Below are 6,100 nucleotides of genomic sequence, written 5' to 3' on the forward strand. Positions count from 1 at the left end.
CCTTTATTATAAGAGATTATCTCTAGTTAATCATTATTTTGATTTTTGTATTTTCTTTCTATTATCTCATTATCTCTGTTTGTGAAATTTACATGGCATCTTCCAAAAAATAATTTTCTGACACATAGTCCACTTTTGAATATTCCCAGAAGAATTTTTTTTCCTGGTTCTGCAATGTTTATTCCCAGGGCCTTGGGTTCTAACTTGTTATGTTTACTATTGTAATTCTTTAAATTAATCTCCAATTGCTATCTAAAAAAAAGGGGCAGGGCAAAATAAAATAGACACGTTTTAAAAGAGAGAAAACTGCCACCTTAAACACCTTAAACTGTCACCTTAAACACACAGTCTGGGAATGTTCGGGGAACAGCAAGTGGCATAAACTCCCGAGCAGTCTGTGAGGACTGGTCCTGTTCGATATTCATAAGGAACGCTGTATAAGGAACGCACTCGTCCCACAATGGAGAACGCTGTATTAAAAGGCTATTCTGGCCTTTCTGCAGAAAGAGCCTGGAGGAAGTATGAAAAGGTCAGCGTCACCATACCAGACAGCGGAGGTCTATGTGCACCCTGAAAAAACTTAAGATAGAGAAACTTTGAAAGATCAATCTAATATTGATTCAAACATTTTGTATGACACCGAACGTCCTAAAGGAGACGTCATTACATGTTTTGCAGATTCCGAGTCAAATAGAGTTCATCAGCCTGACCCTACCATGAAGTTAAACCAGTTCGGAACAGTAGTCTTCTGGTCTCAGTGAAAACTGTCCCCAAAGTGTTAATGATGTGCTGGTGATATTGATAACGATAGTGGAATGTGACCTATATGTGGAATTTAAAAAAATCTGACACTTAAATTATAAACTTCCACATTCCTAAGTTATCACTTCGAGAATCAAAGATATGGGCCAAGGATCAGGCAGTAGAGAGAAATGACAAGAATCTTCTACAAAGAATAATTACTTTTGCTGACCCTCAGAAACCTATTTCAAGAACCAATCTCTGTGATTTGGATTTTGTTTTGAAAATATTTGAAAAAGTAAGAAACAGCATGAAAATGGAGTCACTGGCAAAGCACCATCCAGAATTCCTCACACATGTTTATAGTATAGTATAGTACAGATTCTAGCCAAAAAAAAAAAAGACTTGAAAAGGTAAACAAATTTTTAACATCAGGGTTTTATCAAATTGCCTCAGTTTGTGTTTAACTGCCTAAGGCTGAGTGCCGTGTAGATGTCTGTAATTAGCAAAATTCTAGAACATTCTCAAAGCCCACAGGAGATTGAGTGCATGGAGAAAGTCCCACGCTCCTCCTGACTTATGGCTGTCGTGAAAGTCCCACCTTTGGCTCTTGTGCTCTCAGGGATGTCTGAAGCTAAATGGTGAAAACATAGGCAAACTGGTTCGAAATCGGAATAAGATGACCAAAGTTTAAACATGCTCTCAGGCTTGCCAGGACAGGAAGAGAAGGACAGGTTATAACTTTAATATGAGGTCGCTTTTACTTCATGTGATAAAACATTAAATGAGACAAAAGGTCACCATGAATGTAGTTAAGTTTTAGGGGTCAAAGTTGGACATGGGTATTGACCGCGTGGGGGTTCAAGGGTCAACAGTCAGGTTGAAAGGTGACGGTCACAGTAAAGGTTTTGAAAAGTCAAAACTGCCAATGCATCCAAAGCTAATAGCATCAATATCCACAAAATAAAATGATAGGAATTGAAAAGAAAAACACAAAAGTACTAGAATTTTATTCAACTCTCTTCGTCCTTGACAGATCGAGAAAAAAATTATGCAATAATAGAGGCGACCTAAATGACATAACGAAGTAGGACTAAATAAACATAGATCAAACTCTCTTCCCTGAAATAAAAACCACAATCTATATTTACAAAGAACTATCATAAAAGTGATCATTATATTAGGCTGCAATGAAAATCATAATTAATTCCAAAATGTTAAAATAAATACAGGCAACATTCTCTAATCAAAATGCAATAAAATTATAAATTAATAAAACCAAAAATAAAAATATACTTATTAACTGGGTGACTTTGTACAAGCTATCCATCTTTCAGAGCCATTATTATGTCAAATGCAAAATGAAAAAAATAGAGAAATCACAGGATTATTCTGAAAATGTCATGAATTTTAAGATGCTATACAAGTGTCAAATATCATCCAAGCAGAATCATCTTTCTTCTCACTGGAGAAGCAGCGTAATTTGGCATCTCCAAAGATTTGAAAAAGTTGGTATATACTGTCCACATGTGGCTATTTGAATTAATTAAGTTAAATTAATTAAAATGTTAGTTCTTCAGTGCTAGCCTTCTTTAAGGGCTCATTAGCCACCCATGGCTCCTGGCCATCAGCCTGGACATCAGAATATTTCCCTCCCTGCAAACAGTTCTACTGGGCAGTGCTGTCTTGGATGAGACTGGGCAAATCAACCAAATACCTAGAAATCCACGAGAATTACTTAAGCTTTACTTCGGCAAATAAACAGGATCCTTCTAGTGAGAGTCTCTGGTAAATTTTTTCCCCACTTCACTTTCTAATTATACAAAGAGATTGTCCTCTCACTTAATATAGTCCAAATACATTAAGTACTAATTGAATATGATGAGTACGCTGTGCATACTAATTGTCTCTAATTAAGTTTAATGTTGATTGCTTAAGCCTGTAACAGCTACTCACCTACACAGTGATTCGAGTCGACTTGATATCCCTCATTCTTCATTTAAAAAGTGAGTTTTATTAAGTCGATGTCACCATATGTGAGCCCAGAGAATTGACACCGTGGGTAGTTCCTTTAATGTGCGAAAGCGTACGGACCGATGTGTACGGACTGACAGCCGTCAGAGTGGAAAAGGCAAGGCCAAAAGCATGAAAGAGAATGAGGGGCACACACCTCCAGTCATAAACAAACAAGCCACGGGGACCGGCGCAGGGAACGCAGTCATAATATCGTAATAACTTTGCACGGCGACAGACGGTCACTAGATTTGCCAAGGTGACCGCACAGTAAAGTATTTATACCTATGTCAAATCGCTATGTCGTATAGATGAAACCCATTTTGAGGATCCTCCACACCGTCTTCCATAGTGGCTACACCGGGTTAGATTCCCGCCAGCGGTGTGTGAGGGCTCCTTCTTCCCCACGACCTCTCCAGCACGGTTATCACTTGTGCTGTTGATGACAGCCATTCCAACAGGCGGTCTCTCACTGCGGTTTGGATTTGCACCTTCTCATCTATCTGTTGCCTTCACAGTTTCTACTCAGAGCTCTCGCCTGATTTTCTTGCTGTCCTCTTTTCAGACATCAGCCACTATTATGAAACGGCCACCAAATCGGCACCGTCTTTTTGCATAACTATCAAGCTTCCACTGGCCAAAGATGCACTCCAGGACACCTTATGGGGTTTTGGCCAGGCTACTGACTGGCTACCCTGTCATCCCATGCCCTCTCTGGATCAGCTCGGCTGCGGACGGGCGATGCCGTGGACGGGCAGCTGTTCAGGAGAGACTGGTTTTGGAATCTAGCGGCTCACCTTGACGTGGCATGAAGCTAGGCCTACGCAGTGGAGCAGACACCATTTATACAGCATCCTTCGTCACAGCATCTCACACCTTGGAATTTCCTGAGACTGGTAACATAGATACGTCAGTTCGATTTTAAGGCTCAATTCTAGATTAGATTTTTCTTTTTTCATATTTTAACCCAGCTCTATTGAGCTTCTAAGTTAAATAAAGTCGAGTACTAGGTATCGAGGACGAGGGATGGGAAATAAACCATTCTAGCGTAAGATATATTACAACAACGACAATGACAAACTGGAAAGAAAAACCCAGAGAGGAGAAGTGTCAAGTGTGGGTGGGGATGAGAGGGGGTCGAGCGGAGAACCCATGTTAGCATCAAGCAGACTTGGCCTCCAACTCCAGCTGTGACGTTTCCTAGCTGTGGATTTTGGACAAATTTCTGAATGCCTCTGAACTCCGATATCCTTTCTGAAAACAAATATAATATTAAACCTACCGGGAATCCCCAGCATCTGTTTTGAAATGCTTAGATGAACACATACACACGCGCACACACGCACATGCACACATAGACCTGACACTGGCTGTTATCCTGAAACATCACATTTATCCAGAATTTTTAAATTACACTTTGTAATAAGGGGGAAATCCCTTAGTTCTTAGCTAAGTCCAAAGGGATAATGGGGAAATGTCTCAGCAACACACAAAGACTCCTACTTTTGGGGGACAAGATTTGCTCCTTCGCCATATACATCCCATGCCCACCGTGATCCAATCAGAGAATGGGTGTTTCAGCCGATCCCGTGAAGCGTGAAGTCCACCCGGGGGTGATGCCACCTTCGCCCCTTGCTCACCAACAACTGCAAGATCACTGACAACAATCGCTGAGACCCATGGTCAGTATGTATTCAGGGCCATTTGGAGTATGTAGCAGAAAAGGCGATCCTAAATATTCCATTGTCTGCTCTTACAGTTAGGTTCAAACATGCTCTGGTTCCGGAGACCCCAACGGGAACAAAAGCAACACGCGCCACTTCTGGGCTGAGGCAGTGAAAAGCTCATGTGCTCTCCTCCGCCTCGGTGACTGGCAATAATCCAATAGGAATAAATCTTGGCTGGGCTAAACCATAGCAATTTTAGGCTTAATTTGTTACTGAAGAATAATCTGGCTTCTACTGACTAATACAGAGTGGCTTCAGTACTGCAGAAAATTATTACACTGATCCAAATAGAGATGTTCTTTGAATTCCGAGAGGCAGACGATAAATCTTTTTGTCAGCTCACCTTGGAGCACAGGCTCTAACTCTCTTTTTCAGCTGCTGCAATTCCAAGGGCTACCGAGTGACAATACAGCAATGCCAAGAGGAGGACAGAGGACAGTGTGTCACGGCTTCCACCAACTGTCAAGTTTAATCACACACAGAATACTCGTGTTATGCCAAGTTCAAGGTTAGCCACATAACTGCCCATACTTTGCGTTCAGCAGTCTTACAACAACTAACAATTAGAGAGTACCCACAGTTCTTCTAAGCACTTTATAGGTAACAACTCATTTAATGCTGATAATAATCCTGCAGGGCTGACATATTACTGTCCCCATTTTCAAGATCAAGAAACTGAGGCCCAGCGATCCCTCACAGTTCAAAGGAGAGAAATTGGCTCCTGGTGAAATCGGAAGCTAATTATTTAGCATCTGGTCCACAGATTCACCTACTTTATAATGTGCTTGGGATGATTAAATAGCATCACGTACGTGAATTGCTTTGTAAAAAATCTCATCCACAGTAAACACCCACCCAAGCGTTTGCTATGATCATGATCATGTTGACGACGACGAGTGAGCATGGGGCCAGTCATCCTTGAGTTTCTCAGAGAGGAATTCGTGTTATGTTGTCGCTTGGGCACTGTGGTCTGAGCTCAACTGATATGAATAGATATAATTCCAAAGACAGGAACTAAACCTCCGATCTAACTGAAAGGAAAGGTGTCACATCCCATTGAGGCAGCTGTTGGTTAAAGCACGTCTCAAGTTCCTTTCGGGAACATAAACAATCTGCGCCGATATCACTATGGCAATGTTAGTATCTGAAATGGCAGGTGACTGTATGGATGCAAGAAATGCTTCCTGTGGCAGAGTGCCCAGTATCCTGGGCAACGCACACCCCGACAGCAGTTCAAAAGTGACGACACAGTCTACAGCCAAGCCACCCTGAACACGCTCGATCCCGTCTTATCTCGGAAGCTAAGCAGGGTCGGGCCTGGTGAGTACTTGGATGGGAGACCACCTAGGAAGACCAGGTGCTGTAGGTATAAAAAAAATTTTTTTTAAATAAGGGCTTATAAGCTGGCAAGGTCTTTGTAATCTGTGAGGTCACCTCACCTAAAAAAAAAAAAAAAACTAAATTAAATAAATAAATAAAAGTGATGACACGTAAAGTTAGGTTTTAATTATTTCACTCAGTAACTAGAACAGGCAACTTGTCAATCTTAGGGAACATAAATCCCCTGTCAATAAACAAAATTGAAAGGGAATGCTAGGCAATACACAGGCTAATCAGTG

The 6,100-nt window shown here is 41.2% G+C and overlaps 1 pseudogene; it reads left to right on the plus strand.

Annotated features, from left to right (window-relative positions):
• Window positions 1-5,731: 5,731 nt before the first annotated feature.
• Window positions 5,732-5,850, plus strand: LOC111729935 (annotated as a pseudogene).
• Window positions 5,851-6,100: the final 250 nt, after the last annotated feature.

This window comes from Pteropus vampyrus, unplaced genomic scaffold, assembly GCF_000151845.1.
Source record: "Pteropus vampyrus isolate Shadow unplaced genomic scaffold, Pvam_2.0 Scaffold290, whole genome shotgun sequence".
NCBI classification, from domain to species: domain Eukaryota; kingdom Metazoa; phylum Chordata; class Mammalia; order Chiroptera; family Pteropodidae; genus Pteropus; species Pteropus vampyrus.